The 22,429-nt window shown below is 31.4% G+C and overlaps 1 long non-coding RNA gene across 4 annotated transcripts in view; it reads left to right on the top strand.

Annotated features, from left to right (window-relative positions):
- The window catches only part of LOC127082931 (uncharacterized), a 64,902-nt gene extending 42,997 nt beyond the window's left edge, over nucleotides 1–21,905 (top strand). For all 4 annotated transcript variants that reach the window (XR_007788263.1, XR_007788262.1, XR_007788264.1 and 1 more), the window contains exons 3-4: nucleotides 410–484; nucleotides 21,831–21,905. This is a non-coding gene — a long non-coding RNA (uncharacterized LOC127082931). The remainder of the gene's footprint in view (nucleotides 1–409; nucleotides 485–21,830) is intronic.
- Nucleotides 21,906–22,429: the final 524 nt, after the last annotated feature.

Genomic DNA, 22,429 nt, shown 5'->3' with positions numbered 1-22,429 from the left:
TATAAAAAGTAGTACAAATTGGTCCCTAACATCTTTATCTTTTGTTTTTTGTATAACACAGGATATAGAAAATTTTCCTATTACTTGGCATCCCTATACTGAACAAATGCTGCCTCCCGACCTGCATGATCATATTCAATACCGTACTATCGTCGCTCCATTGTTTTGCTACAACTATGTGGAGCCTTAATATCCAAATGTTGTAGCAAAACAGTTCGAGGAACTTTATGATATTAACTTGACCGGTGTTGGATCTGATATGTGAGTGATTATTTCAAAGGGAAATAAAGGAAATAATCCCATCAATTTTAAAGCACATTTTAAAAAGAGCTGAGACAATGGGAGGATATCGATAGGCGGTTTGCACAAAACTTCCAGACTATTGAAGCATCCACTTCTGAGACGGCAGGTGATATTGAAGCATCCACTTCCGAGACGGCAAGTGATCACCAATCACCCAATATTGAGAATAGCACTAGTGGAGGTAAAATATTTAATTATGTTATGGTTTTAGTTATGAATAATGATAAGTAATCAGTGGTGCATGTTATCTTATGAATATATAATTACGTTTTTAATTAAGAAAATGTTGTTTTTGATTTGCCAAATTTTAACAATGTGATAGATGCATGTGAGATGTTGGCTGTTGATTTTGAAAAATATGAGATTACCGTACTATCGTCGCCCCATTGTTTTGCTACAACCATGTGGAGCCTCAATATCCAAATGTTGTAGAAAAACAGTTCGAGGAACTTGGTGATAATAACTTGATCGGTGTTGGATCTGATATGGGAGTGATTATTTCAAAGGGAAATAAAGGCAATAATCCCATCAATTTTAAAGAACATTTTAAAAAAGAACTGAGACAATGAGAGGATATCGATAGGCGGTTTGCACAAAACTTCCAAACTATTGAAGTATCTACTTCTGAGACGGAAGGTGATATTGAAGCATCCACTTCCGAGATGACAATTGATCACCAATCACCCAATATTGAGAGTAGCACTAGTGGAGGTAAAATATGTAATTATGTTATGGTTTTAGGTATGAATAATGATAAGTAATCAGCAGTGCATGTTATCTTATGAATATATAATTACGTTTTTAATTAAGAAAATGTTGTTTTTGATTTGCCAAATTTTAACAATGTGATAGATTCATGTGAGATATTGGCGGTTGATTTTGAAGCATATGAGATTACCGTACTATCGTCGCCCGATTGTTTATCTACAACTATGTGGAGCCTCAATATCCAAATGTTGTAGCAAAACAGTTCGAGGAACTTGATGATATTAACTTGACCGGTGTTGGATCTGATATGGGAGTGATTATTTCAAAGGGGAATAAAAGCAATAATCCCATCAATTTTAAAGCACATTTTAAGAAAGAGCTGAGACAATGGGAGGATATCGATAGGCGGTTTGCACCAAACATCCAGACTATTGAAGCATCCACTTCTGAGACGGCAGGTGATATTGAAGCATCCACTTCCGAGACGGCAAGTGGTCACCATTCACCCAATATTGAGAATAGCACTAGTGGAGGTAAAATATGTAATTATGTTATGGTTTTAGTTATGAATAATGATAAGTAATCAGCGGTGCATGTTATCTTATGAATATATAATTACATTTTTAATTAAGAAAATGTTGTTTTTGATTTGCCAAATTTTAACAATGTGATAGATGCATGTGAGATGTTGGCGGTTGATTTTGAAGCATATGAGATTATCGTACTATCGTCGCCCCATTGTTTTGCTACAACTATGTGGAGCCTCAATATCCAAATGTTGTAGCAAAACAGTTCGAGGAACTTGATAATATTAACTTGACCGGTGTTGGATCTAATTTGGGAGTGATTATTTCAAATGGAAATAAAGGCAATAATCCCATCAATTTTAAAGCACATTTTAAAAAAGAACTGAGACAATGGGAGGATATTGATAGGCGGTTTGCACAAAACTTCCCGACTATTGAAGCATCCACTTCTGAGACGGCAGGTGATATTGAAGCATCCACTTCCGAGACGGCAAGTGATCACCAATCACCCAATATTGAGAATAACACTAGTGGAGGTAAAATATTTAATTATGTTATGGTTTTAGTTATGAATAATGATAAGTAATCAGCGGTGCATGTTATCTTATGAATATATAATTACGTTTTTAATTAAGAAAATGTTGTTTTTGATTTGCCAAATTTTTACAATGTGATAGATGCATGTGAGATGTTGGCGGTTGATTTTGAAGCATATGAGATTATCGTACTATTGTCGCCCTATTTTTTTGCTACAACTATGTGGAGCCCCAATATCCAAATGTTGTAGCAAAACAGTTCGAGGAACTTGATGATATTAACTTGACCGGTGTTGGATCCCATTTGGGAGTGATTATTTCAAAGGGAAATAAAGGCAATAGTCCCATCAATTTTAAAGCACATTTTAAAAAAGAGCTGAAACAATGGGAGGATATCGATAGGCGATTTGCACAAAACTTCCAGACTATTGGCGGTTGATTTTGAAGCATATGAGATTCCGGTAACATAGCACTCCAAGCATAGGAGTAAACTTCATCCAATTTTTCAATAAATTGGACGTAGGTGGTTTTGCAATTTTGTCCATCCCCACTTGGAATGATCAGACATGACACGATCATGAGGAGGACAACCTTGATCCTATCATCATCATTTTTATTTATATCGCAGCAAAAAAATTTCAACACTGTTAACTTAAGTTTATGAGTGGCAGGTAAAGAAAAAACTTTGTTAAAAGCCATAGGGTCTTTATTGCTTTCAGATATAAGTGCTCGGCCCGTAATGGGCAAGTTGGTCAAAAACAGGACGTCCTTCAATGTGACGTTCATGTTTTGACCACAAACATGAAAACAATAATAATTTTCTTGTAGTCCATAATAAATCATGAACAATTCAAACAATGATGTTGAAAATTCAAATGAGTTATCTTGGACAAGCCTTACAACTCTTAACAGTGTATAACCTTCACCATAATTTTCTATTCTATTGTTAATCTGTGCTTTAAAAGGTTCATCTAAATCTTTCCACAGTGTGCACAAAGTCTTTAGTTTAGATGATCCTTTTGTTGAAATTTCCTGCAAAAGAAAAATCCCTTGTATAAATAAAACAAAATTTGTGCAAAATCGCTTCGTGCAAAATCGCTTAATAATGTATCTCTAACCTGATTATCTCTAACCTAAATCAGGGCACTCACAATTTATCTTTGTTTTGGGTACAAATATCAGTTAACTTTCATAATAATAATAATAATAATGATAATGATAATAATAATAATAATAATAATGATAATAATAATAATAATAATAATAATAATAATAATAATAATAATAATAATAATATACTAATAAATAGAAACTTTGAACAACTTTAAACTATAGCGGGGTATTCGTTACCTTTAGATTTATTGATTAAATCAAAAGTAAGCATACAATTCGAGTCGTCACCGCACTTCTATTTATCCAAAGGAAAGGTTAGAAAGCGAACAAAAACCGAGAAGTTTTATCAAATCAAAAACTAATAAAAAAGTCAGAGATCTGGGTAAGGGGGTTGGTTATGCAATGGGAAGGTTTTAAGCACCCAAAACATCCTTAGTACTCTAAGGGAACCCTTTTTGCAAAGATGTATTGTAGGTTGGTATTTGTGAAAATATTTGTGCAAATAGGATTGGGGAGATGAGAAAAGAATATACATATTTATAATTTTGTTGTTTGAATGGATAAACCCATTGTCTACGTACCATCACAAAGATAGGATCAAAACCTCGTAGTTCGGGGTAAAAATCTCAAAAGATTGGTGAATTGATTTGGACAAAAGCCTTAAGGTCTTTTGTTATCAAAGGGAGAAAACTCAACCTAAACCAACAATCCACCATGTGAGGAGGGCTTCAACATACTAGTGAGGGATCCACCCTATAATAAGTATGGAAGACTTATAGTCCAATCACTAAGGATAAGGTGAGGTTTACATCAACCACTATGATAACTCAAACCTATGGCTAATGTTTATGAAAAAAATTTTAACAAAGGTGGCCATTGGAACCACAAAAACAACTTGAAGTGAGTTGTATTTACAAGTTAGAAATATTTACAAAATGTAGTCAAAGTATGATTAAGGTTCATTCAAGATAAGTATTAATGAAAAGGGTTTGAAAGATCAAAGGCATATGGCCTAGGTTTCTAGTTTTGAAAACAATATCAATGTTTGTACAAAATGAGTTTGGCTTGGGTTAGAGTGAGGAGAAGAAGAGAAGGGCTAGTCCTAAACATGCAAAGATGAGAGAAGAGATAAAACCCTTGGAGTTCCTTTCTTGAGATCATAAAGATGATTCAAGATGCTTCTTTCCTTTGGACATAGCAAGCAACAAGCAATCAAAGTAAATATTATATTCAAGCTCCTAGGATCTCCATTTGACTTGTCTCTCTTAACTTGGCTATTCATGACAATGGTCCTTCTTACTATCTCAAGTTTGGATTCCCTATCACACAAGAACAAACAATCAAAAAGTTCACAATGCAATAAGAGGAATGGACAAAGAGTGAATTTAGATTAGGGGTCATTTCAAGTCAACTTCAAGATTAAGCATTCTAAAGGCATGAGGCCTTGTTGCTCTTCAACAAGTTTAGCATTCTAAAGGCATGAGGTCTAGTTGCTCTTGAACTCCATTAAGCATAGGTAAAGTCCTAATTCTGAGTCCTTTCTCCTTTTTGCATTGCGCTCAACAAAGATAAAACAAGCACAAGGCAACAATATATTTACATAATAATGTGCTCAAATGAGCAAAGGGAAAATGGCAGAAACATAAAATATCATCTCAAGTGAACAAAGGGAAAAGGCAATATGAATAAATGAGCAAGAAAGTAAATTGCATTAAGTAAAGAAAGATCATTCTTAATTCCAACATATTACCAATGTGAAAAAAAACATCAGATAAAACCAAAATATCTGCAGAACCATAGAAAACAAAACCACAGAAGGGAAAATAGTATCTTTATCATATAGATGGACCATTATATTTTGGATGTTGTGAAAAATTGTTTCGTTGTCCCCTCTCATCAGATCAATGATTTATTGGTGGATAAGCCTAGAATCTATAGATCAATGAGGATTAATAAAAAGTGAATTACAATTTAAAAGCTAAAAATATCATTATTTTTTAATTAGGTATGGTTGCATTTTTGTGTTTCACACTTTAATATTACTAGAGAAATATGGAAGTCTGCTCAAGTTACCCATGATGGTACTACCAAGATTGAAAGGGTTAGGATTAACATATTAATCAATGGAAAAATAATAGCTTAGAATGAAACCTCAAGAAAATATTTAAGATATGCAAAATTGTTTCATGCATATATTACTTCACTTAAGAACTTTGAGTAAATTTTTTTAAAATTTGGATTTAACTATAAAAAGTCCTTAGATGTTTAAGATATGGAGTCTAAATATTCGTCTTCTATGAATTTGACTACTCTATTTGGTAAATTGCATGAACACGAGACATAACTAAACTATATTGCTAAACGAGAAGAAGGTGGAAAAAAAATACTTGCACTAAAGATATAAATGTTAAAGATATGGAGTCAGAAAATTAAATTTTCCAAAATGAAAATGATGAAAACTTGGATCTTCTATTTTTCAAATTCAAAAAATTTCCAGGAATAGAAAATAAACCTCCAAACATTCAAAATCAAAGTAAAGAAAGATCATTCTTAATTCCAACATATTACCAATGTGAAAAAAAAACATCAGATAGAACCAAAATATCTGCAGAACCATAGAAAATTTTAAATATACAGAATACCACAAAAAAAATCAAAAGGAGTTTATGTTTTAATAGATGAAAACAACATTGACTCCTCCAATGATCGAGAAAAAAGGGAAGAAAGCAACTTGTCTTCCATGGAAAATCAAAAAAAAAATAAAGTAAATATTATAACTTTTCACTTTATTTATTTTGCATTCTTCTCAATTTGTAAAGAGTTAAATAATAAATTAAGTAATTAAAAAACATTGTTATTGTGTCTAAAAGACTATCTCCTCTATTGAAAATGAAAATGAAAATGAAAAACTAGAAGAGGAAATAATTCGTCTTAAAGAGAAAATAATAATTTAAAATTCAAGACAATCCCTCTGTTCCTTATGATAATAAAATTTAAAAATCTATCAAATGTGTAAATTGCAAAGTGTTAGATTTTATTTTTTGAAATATTTCATAACACACATGATAAAATCAATAAAGAGAAAGATAATTGGAATATCATTTTAGATAATCAAAATGGAATTTTAAATATTTTGTAACTCAAATGAGATTGATAATCATAACATGCATAAATACACTTATTATGCTAAACATGATCTAATTTCACCTTCTTGTTTTATAAGGAAAAATCATGAAACTAGTATGAAAGGGACTTCTAGAAATAGAATGGTTTTCGCTAGAATAAGGCAAAATGATAAAAAAAATGATTTGTGTACCAAAGATCAAAGACATATGTTTTGATATATGTGTGTTTTAAACTCAAATTCAAAATGGTATATCAATAGTAATGGTTCAAAGCAGGTGACAAAAACAAAAATAGTTCATCATCTTATACTCCAAGAAGATGATGCTAAAACTATTATGGTGACAACAATAAAGATAAATGTGTTGGTTCTAGTATGTTTGATAAGAGTTCAAATCTTACTTTTGAGTTGCATTAATTTTGGAAAGTATATAACAAAATTTACTTAGTATTAAAAAAATAGTGTGACAATAGTAATGACATATTGCCTGATTCTTCTATGTGGAGAATCATAAAATTGGAAAACAATTTTTTTTAAAGTAAATCTTTTTCAAGAAAAAGAATATCATATCTATAGAAAAATTCATACATAATACATTTTATAAAATAAACCTCATATTTAAACTAAGAACAAACTTCTTAGAAGATAAATATATAGACTAAGAATAAACTTCTTAGAAGATGAATACAAAAATAAGGAAGAACAAATGCAAATAAGGGACAACCTCAAAAGGGGAGTGATTAAGACCAACCCTAAATAAATGATAAGGATATTGAAAATCTAAAAGTGAATGTTCCATTTCAAAATATCAATCATGGTTATCTCTATAAATCATTGAAATTTTTATTTTACCTCTGACATAATCACATCATTCACATATTTAAATCACTTAGCATTTAGTTTCATCACTTGTTTAATATACACATTAGGGCGTGCCTATGAATGTTTTTGTTTTTGTGATTTTGTTTCTTTCAAATTCTTTGATTTTGTTTTGCAAATTTCTCTTGTCATATTTGACCTCTTGGATGATAACTTTCATTTATGTTTTGTCATATTTGTTAGAGGATTATCACAAACTTGATTGGGATTTGTTTATTTATTTTAGGAACCTGATGATATACATAACCGATACATTTCTTGAATGAGTAGTAAGGGCATTATTATTATTATTATTATTGTTATTATTATTATTATTATTATTATTATTATTATTGTTTGTGTTCTTTCTTAGATGATTGTGGCCCTTTTTGAATTTTTCATTATTGTCGAAATTATGAGTGAAAGTGAAATAACTCCATATTCTTCTAGAAGTGCTTCTATCATGGAAGACTTTACAAAAATATCGAATACTTAACTGAATTGCTTGAAAATAAAATAGCTTATCAATTAAAGAATTTCAAGGAGAGAAGGAGAATTCTAGCTAGGCAATTTGATGATTGAGATGAATTAAAATAAACTTTGAGAAAGACATACATCATCACATTATTAAAGGGAACTCCATAAAAGAATCCAAAGGATAATAAAGTAAGGTTTCAAGAGTGGGGAGAATTACTATAGAGACTTTGAGAATTCACTATAACATTAGAGAGGATAAAGATATTATAAGAGTTAGGTTTAAACTATGAGATTAAAGATGTTATTGAATTTTGTTCATAATTATTAAGAAGTTTGTTCATATGTCATCCACTTATAAAAATATTCCTCAAACAAGAAATTATCGCATTGAAAGGACAAACACAAGAGGGAGGAGATTCTACACTAACATTGGCTAAGAAAGATAAGTTTTTTAAATGAAATGTTTGAAATATTTAACAACGGTCACATAAAATCAAATTACTCAAAGAAAAACAATGATTGAAAAAAAAAATAGTACTTATTATACCACATAAACAGGAAATTTAAATAAAATAAAATTCGTCAAGGGAAATAATTATTTTTATTAAATTGGAGGTTAAAAATATTAAAATAGATTGCAAAGATAATAAATCTTCCTTTCTTTTCCGTTATTGAAACTGAAATAATAAACCAAAGTAATAATTGATGTTGATTTTAGTAGGGAATATCATAATTCGATTTTTTACAGTTGTAATTAAAAAAAATATAGTTTTACGACAGTTTTGTTATGCATTTAACAGTTTTTCTCTTAAATCAATTCGAGTTAATGTTAGAAATTATAATAACGTAGAAGTTATAAAAAAGTTGGTAAAGAGTATAATGAATAGAAAAATATGTTATAATTATGTTCTATATAAACCCTTGAAACTAGTTTAATCATAATTTTTTTTTCCTGATTATTATTTTGAAGCTTTTTGAAATGGCCAAGTATTTTTTCATGCTAATCATCTTTTTTATCTTCATTTTTTCAGGTATATTATTTTTATATTAAAAATTGTAGCATTTCTTATCTAACCTTTTATATATATATATATATATATATATATATATATATATATATATATATATATATATATATATATATATATATATATATATATATATATATATATATATATATATATATATATATATATATATATATATATATATATATATATATATATATATATATATATATATATATATATATAATGACAATAATGAATACAAATGTCATTTGAAAGAACTACATTATTTTACATTGAATCTTGTGTGTAACTTTCCACTTCTGTTAGGCTATGAAATAATATTTAAAAAAAATTTTAAGTTAAATATTCAATTTTCAGATGTCATCTCATTTAATTATTAATATTCACACTTTTTAAGTTAAAATTTTGAAATTTAGATATTATCTCATATTCAAATATTAATATTGTTAAATAATTAAGTTTGAGATATCATTTCATATTTAAATGTCAATATTCACAATTTTTAAAGTTAAATACTAAAATTTTAGATATTATTCTTATTCAAATATTAATATTTACGACTTTTTAAGTTAAATAATCAAATTTGAGATACCATCTCAGATTCAAATATTAATATTCACAATTTTTAAAATCAGATATTCAAATTTCAAATATCATCTCATATTCAAATATTAATGTTCACAAATTTTTATGTTAAATATTTATAATTTTAGATTATGCTATTAATATTCACAATTTATTAAGTCAAATGTCTGTAATTTTAACCAAACAATATACACACAAAACACAAAAGTATTGTAAGATTTGAAAATAATATAATAATTTTAAAATTTAAAACGTGGGTATATGTTTCTTAATGATTTTGATATAAATAACATTTACATGTTTGGTATTTGAAAATATTAATTCCTTCTCCAATATTGTTCAAAGAAATATAACTTTTCTAAATACTTTTTTCTTTAGTTGTTATCAAATTTATAAGGGTTATGGAACTTGTATACAAGGTGGTACAGATCCTATTAACCCAATTTATAAATGTATTTGTAGATATATTTGTTCCACCTAGAATTAAAAACATCACCTTTAGATATATTTTAAATGTAGAAGATATCAGAATAAAGATGATAAATTTGAGACAATTCAATTATTGATAGTTTATTTAAGTGTTTCTTATATTTATTGTAATTCAAGACATAAAAATAAAGATAATATTGTTTTATTTTATGAAATTTTGATTATAGTATAAGCCTTTTATCTCAAAAGTGTTGAAAAAATATATAAGAAAACAATAAAAAAATTATTTGATTTAATTTAAACTTTAAAAGTAAAGTCAATCTCAAGAAATAATTAAAGTCTAATCATCCAACGAGGAATACTCCATGTTAGAGTTTTGAATCATGGTTCATGGAGATATTAGATTGAGAGGAAGATGATTGTTGGTTAACCTTTACATTGTGTACGAGATCCTATTTATACAAGTAACATTTTAATGATAGAGTTTGATTCATGTAGAAATTTGTTACACGCTCTTAACTAATTTTATAACCCTAGTAACTAACTTCATAAGAACATTAACTACAATTTTAACTACTTAAGCAAACTTACATCTAACATTTTTCCAATACTCCCTCACATACATATGGCGGATGGAATGAAAACACCTTGAGTTTGGTTCAAAAATCAGAAAATAAAGTAGTCGAGAGTGGTTTTGTTAGCGCGTCTGCAATCTGAGAATGAATTGGGACATGTTGAATGAGTAGTCGTTTCTCCACCACTTTCTCATTGACAAAGTGAATATAAAGCTCAATATCCTTCGTTCTTGCATGAAGGATTGGATTATGAGACGACATTACATCACTGAGATTGTCACATAGCAAGGTGAGAACTAAGTAAGGAATATGTTGTCATTACTGTAAAATAAACCTTTCGTAACACTAAATTACAACGGTCTGGCTGTTAACCGTGGTAATACCATATTTTTTGACGTACGTTGTTTTTTCTATTTACGAAAAAAAAACCTTGCACTACGGTTAAACTAATTAACCATGATAATATATTTTTGGAGTAACCGAGTTCGAATCTCAGCTCCGACAATTTTCTACTTTTTCGTTACAATAAGTGTTGTCCTTATAATATGATATATAAATTAAGATTAAAATACCTATCACCATGGTTGTTAATGTCAACCATTTTGAAAGTCATTACATATCATCACGATTTTTGAATACGACCGTGATGAAATTGTTTACTCATATATAAGCGAATTAGTTCTCACAGCAAAACCGTAACACACATTTTCTCTCTTCTTCTTCGTCATTAGCTTTTCTATTCTACAGTATAACCTCAATCTTGTTCTTCATAAATAAACATATTCTTTTTCTTCCTTGTTCTCTCGTTTTCGTGTATGTTGTTGTTATGTTTCACATTATTTTCACATAATTTTCTTCTTTTTCGAGATTTTATGGTTTTTATATGTTGTTGTTGTTGTATGTTATATTAAAAAATGGTTTTCTCTTCTTGTTCAAATTTCAGATCATTCTCTCAGATTTCAGATTCTTCTCTCAACATGAATATTGGGAGCAATAAGCTTATCCACGAGATTAAGGTTACAAATGAGGTTATTGATATGTTTGAGTTATGGCTGAACAAAGCCAAGGAAGTCAGAGTTGTTAGAGATCATATTAGTGTTATTGAACCGTCTGGTGGAATAGACTCTAAGAAGATTCTTTTCAAGAATCTTAACCTTGAAAAGATGAAGAAGATATAGGCTATTATGAAAGATCTAATGAATATGGATGCAACTGACTCTGAATCAGATTATGAATCAGATGATGACCTTGAGAACAATGAAGACATTGAGAATTGCACGAATTTAACTAGACATGAAGATTGAAGACCTTATTATGTTTGACATGAATTGCACGAATAATGTTAAGTCATTTTAATGATTTTGTCACTCAAATGAGATCTATAATCATAACATGCATAAATACACTTGTTATGGTAAACATGATCTTAGTTCACCTTCTTGTTTTATAAGGAAAAATCATGAAACTAGTATGAAAGGGACTTCTAGAAATAGAATGGTTTTCAGTAGTTCTAAGGCAAAATGACTAAAAAATGATTTGTCTACCAAAGATCAAAGACATATGTTTTGATACATGTTTGTTTTAAACTCGAACTCAAAATGGTATATCAATAGTAATTGTTCAAAACACGTGACAAAAACAAAAATAGTTCATTATCTTTTACTCCAAGAAGGTGATGCTAAAAGTTATTATGGTAACAATAATAAAGGTAAATGTGTTGGTTCTAACACGTTGGATAAGAGTTCAAATCTTACTTTTGGGTTTTTTTTTAATTTTGAAAAGTATATAACAAAATTTACTTAGTATTAAGAAAATAGTGTGACATATTTCCGGATTGGAAAACAATTTTTTTAATAAATCTTTTTCAAGAAAAAAAATATCATGTCTATACAAAAATTCATACATAATACATTTGATGGAACAAACCTCATTTGTTTTAGAATTAAATTTTTTTGTTTTTGTAGATAGACTAAGAACAAACTTCTTAAAAGATAAATACAAAAATAAGGAAGAACAAACACAAATAAGGAGAGTGGTTAAAACCAACCCTAAATAAATGATAAGGCTATTGAAAATCTAGAAGTGAATGTTCCATTTCAAAACATCAATCATGGTTGCCTCTATAAATCATTGAAATTTTTATTTTAACATACCTCTGACATAAACACATCATTCACATATTTAAATCACTTAGCATTTAGTTTCATCACTTTATGAGTTGTTTCATTTACACATTAGGGTGTGCCTCTGATTGTTTTTGTTTTTGTTTGTTTTTTCTTTCAAATTCTTTGATTTTGTTTTGTAAATTTCTCTTATCATATTTGACTTCTTGAACGATAACTTTCATTTGTGTTTTGTCATATTTGTTAGAGGATTATCAACAAACTTGATTGAGATTTATTTATTTATTTTAGACACTTGATGATTTACCTAACTGATACATTTCTTGAATGAGTAGTAAGGGTATTATTATTATTATTATTATTATTATTATTATTATTATTATTATTATTATTATTGCTATTATTATTATTATTATTATTATTATTATTATTACTATTATTATTATTATTATTATTATTATTATTATTATTATTATTATTATTATTATTATTATTATATTGTTTGTGTTCTTTGTTAGATGATTGTGGCCCTTTTTGAATTTTTTGTTATTGTTGAAATTATGAGTGGAAGTGAAATAACTCCATATTCTTCTAGAAGTGCTTCTATCATGGAAGACTTTACAAAAATACTGAATACTTAACTGAATTGCTTGAAAATAAAATAGCTTATCAATTAAAGAGCCGTTATAGTGCATTATGAAAAATATTTTCAAAAATTTCAAGGAGAGAAGGAGATGTGTAGCTAGGCAATTTGATGATTAAGATGAACTAAAATAAATTTTGAGAAAGACATATACACCATCTCATTATTAAAGGGAACTCCATAAAAAAATCCACTATAACATAAGGTTTCAAGAGTGTGGAGAATTACTATAGAGACTTTGAGAATCCACTATAACATTAGAGAGGATAAATATATTATAAGAGTTAGGTTTAAACTATGAGATTAAAGATGTTATTGAGTTTTATTCATAAATATTAAGAATTTTGTTCATATGTCATCCACTTGTAAACAACAAATAAAGGGAAAAAGTACTTATAAAAGTATTCCTCAAACAAGAAATCATCACATTGAAAGGACAAACACAAGAGGCAGGAGATTCTACACTAACATTGGCTAAGAAAGATAAGTTTTTTAAACTTAAAGATCCACCCTCTAGTTCATCTTATAATTTTTCAATGAAATGTCTGAAATATTTAAGAAAGGTCACATAAAATCAAATTACTCAAAAAAAAAACATTGATTGAAAAGAGAAATAGTACATATTATGCCACATAAACAGGAAATTTAAATAAAATAAAATTCATCAAGAGAAATAATTATTTTTATTAAATGGGAGGTTAAAAATATTAAAATAGATTGTAAAGATAATAAATCTTCCTTTCTTTGCAATTATTGAAACTGAAAAAATAAACCAAAGTAACAATTTTGTCAAGGTTATGTAGATTCCGATTTTGAGTTGATCCAGTAAAAATTGATTTTAGTAGGGAAGATCACAATTTGATTTCCTACCCTTGTAATTAAAGAAGAGTGAGAATTTTTTGAAGTCAAAATTTATCTCTAAACTGAATTTATTGATCCAGTAAATCGGATATTAATGGTGGAAAAAAATAATAACTATGCGACAGTTTTGTTATGCATTTAACAATTTAACAGTTTGTCTCTTAAGTCAATTCAAGTTAATGTTAGAAATTATAATAACGTATAAGGTATAAAAAAGTTTGTAAAGAGTATAATGAATAGAAAAATAGGTTATAATTTTGTTCTATATAAACCATTGAAACTAGTTTATCCATAACATTTCTTTTTCCTGATTATATTATTTTGAAGCTTTTTGAAATGGCCAAGTATTCTTTCATGCTAATTATCTCTTTTATCTTCATATTTTCAGGTATATTATTTCTTGTCTAACCTTTTGTATATATATTCGCCTTAGTTCCTCCGTTTCAGAACTATTAACATTTGACTCTCTCCCTAGTCTTGCCCCGTGTGACTGATGGTGTTTAAAAATTTAAAAGGTACGAAGCACAGAGTACATATTTATATATTTAGGTTAGCTGTGTAGCAGAGCCCGACATATATCGGTGCTTCGCATTTGTATGGTTCTTGATTTTGTTACTTTCTATTTTGTTTATGACATCATTCATATATTTACATATTTATATGGTTCTTGATTTTGTTATTTTGTTGCATTATCATTAGGGTCCGAATATATTGAGAAGGTGAGAGTAATGTGGAACAAGATAAAACAAAATAATTTTAGGATTATGGTATGTTTGTTATATTAGGTTTCATTAGCATCAGAATCTGAATCCTTTGGTTTATTTCTATCGTTGAAATAATATGCATCGGTAGAATCTTGTTGGAATTCATTTTGATTTCTTTTTATTTGCGAATGGTAACTTAAGCGAAACTGAATCATGGAATTTTATAGATAATGTTCAATTTCGTTGGTAGAACTTGTTCAACGAATCTGAAGCACGAGTTTCTATTAATCCTGTTGAGACGAGCTAGTTAGATATGACTAGTTGACTTAAGAAAAAAGTTACTACAATATTTTATATATGACTGGTTTTGCATTATTGTTTGTGTTTATCGGACGTGAGAGTTATTTTTTTCTAAACGCAGCATACAAAATCACTCACATATGTTTTGTGAGCATCATACTCAATTAAAGTGTAGAATCCAAGTATAGATCTAAATGAAGATAACTACATTCACACACACACGATGGTGGGGTCTGGTTAGTAGTTAGCCTATATTAAAAGTCAATATCATGAATATGAAAAGTCATACCAACTGATTCATTGATTCATTTACTCCATAATGTTGAAAAAGTACTTGCAGTTAACTACAAAGAACATGAAAAAGTATCATTATAAAAACAGAAAATTTGGTTTAGAGTTCTTCAAAGTTTCTATTTATTAGTACCATATATATTATTATTATTATTATTATTATGAAAGTAAACTGATATTTGTATCCAAAACAAAGATAAATTGTGAGTTCCCTGATTTAGGTTAGAGATAATCAGGTTAGAGATACATTATTAAGCGATTTTGCACAAAGCGATTTTGCACAAATTCTGTTTTATTTATACAAGGGATTTTGTTTTTACAGGAAATGTCAACAAAAGGATCATCTAAACTAAAGACTTTGTGCACATTGTGGAAAGATTTAGATTAACCTTTTAAAGCATAGATTAACAATAGAATAGAAAATTATGGTGAAGGTTATAAACTCTTAAGAGTTTTGAGGCTTGTCCAAGATAACTCATGTGAATTTTCAACATCATTGTTTGGATTGTTCATGAGTTATTATGGACTCCAAGAAAATTATTATTGTTTTCATGTTTGTGGTCAAAACATGAACGTCACATTGGAGGACGTTCTGTTTTTGACCAACTTGCCCATTACGGGCCGAGCACTTATATCTGGAAGCAATAGAGACCATATGGCTTTTAACAGAATTTTTTCTTTACCTGTCACTCATAAACTTAAGTTAACAGTGTTGAATTTTTTTTGCTGCGATATAAATAAAAATGATGATGATAGGATTAAGGTCGTCATCCTCATGATCGTGTCATGTCTGATCATTCCAAGTGGGGATGGACAAAATTTCAAAACCACCTACGTCCAATTTATTGAAAAATTGGACAAAGTTGACTCCTATGCTTGGGGAGCGGCAATATTGTCCCATCTATATCAAGGTCTGAAGGAGAATAATTTACGGAATAAGAAAGTTGACGGCTTTGTATGGCTGATAATGGTAAGTGCATATTGTAGCACCTCAAATTTGCACCCTACCATTGAATACATTCATTTCATATTAGGTCATAGCATTAACAATGTCCACTGCATAACATTGCATTGTCCATTGGCCCAAGTGCAAGCTCAATTGATGGATTGGGTCAGAATGATCAGGAGAATCAGTCAATCAAGCAAGTGAGTGCCATTTTCATTGGGACAAGGCCCTAGGGTTGATTTATCAAGCTCATATGGTCTAAGGATCATTTTGAAGTGGTTTGGCCAAAGGTTGGATGCTCAGAAGTCACCAGTCATTGTTCAGTCAACCAGAAACCCTAGAAAGTCAACTGTGGTCAACTGTGCCCGATTTTATGGATTGGAAGGTGGGAAATGGTTTGAAAGGCCTCATTCATGTCCATTTGAGTCTCATTTGACATATCAAAGACCAAGGTTGAAGATTTGAAGGTCAGACAGAAAGTTTCCCAAAATAGCAGGTGACCTGTAATTTCAGCTGCCAAAAATGGAAAGTTTTTCTCCCAAATATTACGTGTCCAAGAAAGCTTCAAATGGAATTTTGTCCAACATGAAAGTTGAAGATCTTGATCTTACCTTTCCAAAAAGTCCAAGAACTTGAAAATCCAATGCATGGTTGGAAAATTAGGGCTCAGTGAATTTCAGAAATAACCCGTAATCAGGAGGGCATAAATTCCACATGGATTGTCCAAATTGCAAGTTCTTTATATGCACAAACTCCATTTGACATGTACTTTCATGGTGCATAATTGGATTTCTTCAAAAAAGCTCCATGCAAAAGGTCATTTTTGAGGTGAACTAATTAATAGTGAGGGGCAAAATGGTCCAAAATGCAAAGTATGGAGAATTTGAAGATGAGACCAATTCTATGAGCTTCCAAATGATATTTGCAACTTGTTCAAAGGGAGAAATTGCTGCTACAATGCTTCTAACCATTCCAAGGGCATAAGAGCCAAAATGCACATAAACTCACATTTGCTAATCACCATTTTTCCCTAATCATGATTTATTGGTGGATTAAGAGCTTGGTATATATACTTAATCTCTAACAGAAATTGCACTCACTAATCACTTTTCACAAACTCAACAGAAAATCTCAAGAAAATTTTCACTATTCTCTCATTTTTTCACTTTGAGCTTTCATCCTTTTTTCACCAATTCATCCACAATTCTGCAAGTTTTGTGCGAATTCTTGGTGAATTCATCATCTATACTTGTTTGTGAATTTCTGTTTGCAGGTATTTGATCAAGAAAGCTCACGAACACCACTGTCCAAATCATCATTCATCCATGGCAATCCAAATTTTCTGCGAATTGAAGCACTATTGAATCGTGCTGGAGCTTCCTATCACCTTCTGGAACGATAAGCTTGATCTGTTTCGCATTGCTGAAGCTCAAATCGCGAGAACTCCATCGCTGCACTTCAAGAGAGGTTGGATTTCAAAACTCGCGATTGCCGTGATTGTGTTAGGGATTCTGTAGAGCATTCATTGTAGATCACGTAGCAATTTGTAGATTGTGATTTCATTGAGAATCGACTGCGTTATATTCGATTGAAGTTTGTGTGTCGTATCTTCTTTCGCTCGATTCGTTCCATATCTGAACCTATAGACAATTTCACTATGATATTTGCAATCCACGAGCTGAGACGTTTCGATCGGTATATCGCTTATGTATTTTCGTTAACTTTTGCTCAAAACCTAATTTAAGATGATGAACCTGGAAGAACCGCGATGAACATTCAAGAAATCTGCAGAAAATCGTTCGTTTGATCCGCTTCCATCCGTTTTCAATTCAATTTCGTGTTTTCGCGCGCCAGAGCCAATGAAGCGTCGCCACATCATTAAGTTGGACGACCGCGTTTTGGTCCAGGGGCACATAATTACCGTTGTGCCATTTTCGTCCATAATTAATTAATTAATTCATTCTAAAACCTAAATAAATATTTCAAAACTTCAAAAAATCATAGAATATTCAATATTAATCCAAATAATCTGAGGCTTTTTCTGTTGGACTCCATTTTTAATCTATTATTTTTTAGACATAGAAAATAAAATTGTGCTTGGTAGAAAAATTAATTGGTATAGAGATGTTCTTAATGTATGCCATTTTCACATGTTCTACTATTTTAATCATAGAATAACCATGATTTACCCAAATGAATTGAAATTTTAGATGTTGATTCTTGACACATTTCTGGAGATTTTGACATATGATTTGTAATTTTTAGACCTCTGGTTTGCTAGATGTGATTAATTCTTTTTGAGTGTGACAACATGTGTCACACTTTGATATGCTGAGTTCATGTATTATTTTTCCATGCTTCCATTAGGCCTATGGTTCTGATTTTTTGCATGAGATACCTTTGACACGTTAACTTTCAACATGAATTTTTGTGGATTTTTATAATCCATTTTCTAATTGATTAGAATTTTTGTTTGCTGCTTAGCATTTTTAGGGCTTTGCTTATGTAACATTTTTTAGTATGTTGCCAAATCCTCATCCCTAACCATATGAACATGAAATTTGGTAGAGTAGTTCCTGACATGTGTAGCTTTCATTTGGCTTTGGTCCTACTCATTTCCCATTTAATGTCACTGTTTACCATTTGATTGAAGTTTGTGTACATTTTGTAACTTCATTTGGTTGTGTTTTTGCATGTCTTGACATGTTGAATTAATTCCCATAGTTCCACTAGGCCAAATTGTATGAAAATTGACATGTAGCTTGTTGAATGTCCTCTGTTTAGGATATAATTTTTGTGGAATTTTCCATGCTGTTTTGATATTTTTTTGGATGTGATCTTGCTGGTTGCTCATATGTGGTTTACATTTGCTTCCTTTGCCTTACATGTTGCATAAATTGAAATAGGTGTATAGTTTGGATATGGGACCAATTGGAGTCCCTTTGTAATTGAAATATCTTGGTTTTGATCATGATTTGCTTGCTGTTTTAGGATTTTTCCATCCTTTGGACCCTAGGCTCGGCCTAGTGGTCTAGTTACTTATGTTTGAGCTTGACTTTGACTTTTCAGGTTAAAAAGCTAATGCCTTAAGGAGGTTGATACATGATTGAGTTGAATTCATTTGACTAATTGTTTGTTTTGTAGGGCTTGGTTCACTTGACCTTTGTGCTAGGCACATGATGTACATCATTGTTTGATTGTTGATTGATTCTTAATGTTGTTGTTTTGTTTATGTCGGGATGCTGATTCTGTTTGACTGTTTCCAGGTACCCCTAGTTGCTCAGTTCTCTTAAGAACTTGCATTGCTTTGCTTATAAGCAATTGGCATTGAGGTATAGAACCTTCTTCTTCATGTAGTCTGGAGACCCGGCTGTTATTTGGCCGGGCAAACTGTCTGAAGTCCTCCTTAAGAGGCAATGCTTGTGTATGTTTATATTTGTCCCAAGCAGGAAAAGTCCTCATTTGAGGCAATTGGTGGAAGGTAGGGATAAGCAATCTATCCCCCACTATTCTGTGAGTCTTCTCCTTGCTCCCATTACATGGTTGTAGCATTGAGATCCAAACCCAAGATCTATCGAGTCTAATTGGGGAAAGAGTTCCATCTTTCTGAACTCCCCCACATTCTTATATTTACATGCTCTCTCGGACCTGAGATAGAAGCAATGAGGCACACCCCTCATCACCTTTCATCTGGCTTCACCTTAGCCCCTCAATGGCAAGGTTAAGAGCTAACCTGACCCCGATACAGAGGCTTGTTTGTTGAGGTTGATATGACCCCTCGACTAAAGCCTAGCCTTGATGTTTGAGCCCCTTGTTGGTGTGTTTATCTCATGCTGTATATGTTTGTGTGGTGTGATTGTATCCCCTAGGTTTGCTAGACTCCGCGTAGTCTCGTTTGCATGTCAATTAAGGTAGCACGGTTCCTTCGTATAGGACTTCCTTTCTTGCTTGAGCTTTCCTAAAACACAAACAAACATTACCCCCTCTCAAGGATACGTCCACTCCTTCTACTACAGGTGAGTAAGTCTCCAAAGGTCGAGCATCCGGTAGATTGCGTAGTGACGTTGTCCACTTAAAAAACACAAACCAACAGGAATAGTTTAGCCGAACTACGGCAACTCTGATTCTCATGTCCAAATGAGATACGTAGGCACGAGATGCGATGTCTTGTCGAGTTTAACTAACAACTAACACTAATTCTTTTCTCTCGCCCTCGTTGCGATTGAGACCTCCCCTTTCTCTTGCCCTAGTTGCAATCGAGACCCTTCTTCTTCCTGTGTCTTGTTGTGTGCTTGGAAGCTGATGTAAGTCCATCGAGTGACATTCGGGTTCCAGTGTTAGTGCGTGTTTTTGGTTCGGATGCTGATGTAAGCCCAGTGATTGGCATTCAGGCTCCACGTTTGCCTCCTTGTGTGTGTTTTGGTTCGGATGCTGATGTAAGCCCAGTGATTGGCATTCAGGCTCCACGTTTGCCTTTGCCTGTGTTTGTTTGCGTGCGTGTTAGCCGAGCTACGAATGCTCTGATTCTCCTTCGTCCAAAGGAGATACGTATGCATAGGATGCGATATCCTAGCGAGCATGTGTCGTTTCCCCAGTCCGAACTACTTCGACTCTGATGTCTATGCTTGATAGACTAACTAGGCCCAGGATACGATGTCCTGCCGAGTCAGTTTCAGTCTGTTTCTTGTGTCTCTCTCAGCCAGTGTGAGTGTGTGTGAGCAGTGTTTTAGCAACCATTTTCCTTCCCTATTGTGCGTGGATCCCGTCGAGTACGACGGATGCGTAGGGGTGCTAATACCTTCCCTTCGCATAACCGACTCCCGATCCCATTCTCTTTGGTCGCGAGACCATGCTTTTTCCAGGTTTACTTCGAGCATTTCCTTTCCCTCTTTTGGGATAAATAACGCACGGTGGCGGCTCTGTTGTTCTTGTTTTCCCGCCGGTTTTTCGCGTAATGCGACACATATTTTTTCTTATATCTTTTTTTTTCTTACCTCTTTGTTTGATAACTTTTTAACCAACTTTTTTTATAGGGATTCTTCTTTTATCATTTTAAAGGTCTTTATGAAATCCTCAATATTAATGCAATTAATGCGGAGGAAGATCATATGCCTAATACGCCACTATTGGCATATTTGATAAAAGATATTTTCAAACTCGGCCAAAACCGCCACACAAAACCCCATCATCAATTAGGACAAAAGTTTCAGTTGATACGTAACTTCTTGGATATGGATCATGAGGTAAGAAATGATTTATATAGCTTATGTAGGTTGTGATTTTGTGGGATAATGGTTGGTTAATTTTTAGTTTGTTATCTTCATCTTTTGTTTTTTGTATAACACAGGATATAGAAAATTTTCCTATTACTTGGCATCCCTATACTGAACAAATGCTGCCTCCCGACCTGCATGATCATATTCAATACCGTACTATCGTCGCCCCATTGTTTTGCTACAACTATGTGGAGCCTTAATATCCAAATGTTATAGCAAAACAGTTCGAGGAACTTTATGATATTAACTTGACCGGTGTTGGATCTGATATGTGAGTGATTATTTCAAAGGGAAATAAAGGAAATAATCCCATCAATTTTTAAGCACATTTTAAAAAAGAGCTGAGACAATGGGAGGATATCGATAGGCGGTTTGCACAAAACTTCCAGACTATTGAAGCATCCACTTCTGAGATGGCAGGTGATATTGAAGCATCCACTTCCGAGACGGCAAGTGATCACCAATCACCCAATATTGAGAATAGCACTAGTGGAGGTAAAATATTTAATTATGTTATGGTTTTAGTTATGAATAATGATAAGTAATCAGCGGTGCATGTTATCCTATGAATATATAATTACATTTTTAATTAAGAAAATGTTGTTTTTGATTTGCCAAATTTTAACAATGTGATAGATGCATGTGAGATGTTGGCTGTTGATTTTGAAAAATATGAGATTATCGTACTATCGTCGCCCCATTGTTTTGCTACAACCATGTGGAGCCTCAATATCCAAATGTTGTAGAAAAACAGTTCGAGGAACTTGGTGATAATAACTTTACCGGTGTTGGATCTGATATGGGAGTGATTATTTCAAAGGGAAATAAAGACAATAATCCCATCAATTTTAAAGAACATTTTAAAAAAGAACTGAGACAATGAGAGGATATCGATAGGCGGTTTGCACAAAACTTCAAAACTATTGAAGTATCTACTTCTGAGACGGCAGGTGATATTGAAGCATCCACTTCCGAGATGACAAGTGATCACCAATCACCCAATATTGAGAGTAGCACTA

Source organism: Lathyrus oleraceus, chromosome 5 (assembly GCF_024323335.1).
Source record: "Lathyrus oleraceus cultivar Zhongwan6 chromosome 5, CAAS_Psat_ZW6_1.0, whole genome shotgun sequence".
NCBI lineage: Eukaryota > Viridiplantae > Streptophyta > Magnoliopsida > Fabales > Fabaceae > Lathyrus > Lathyrus oleraceus.
Note: the sequence above shows the minus strand (reverse complement) of the source record. Positions and strands in the feature narration are given on the sequence as shown.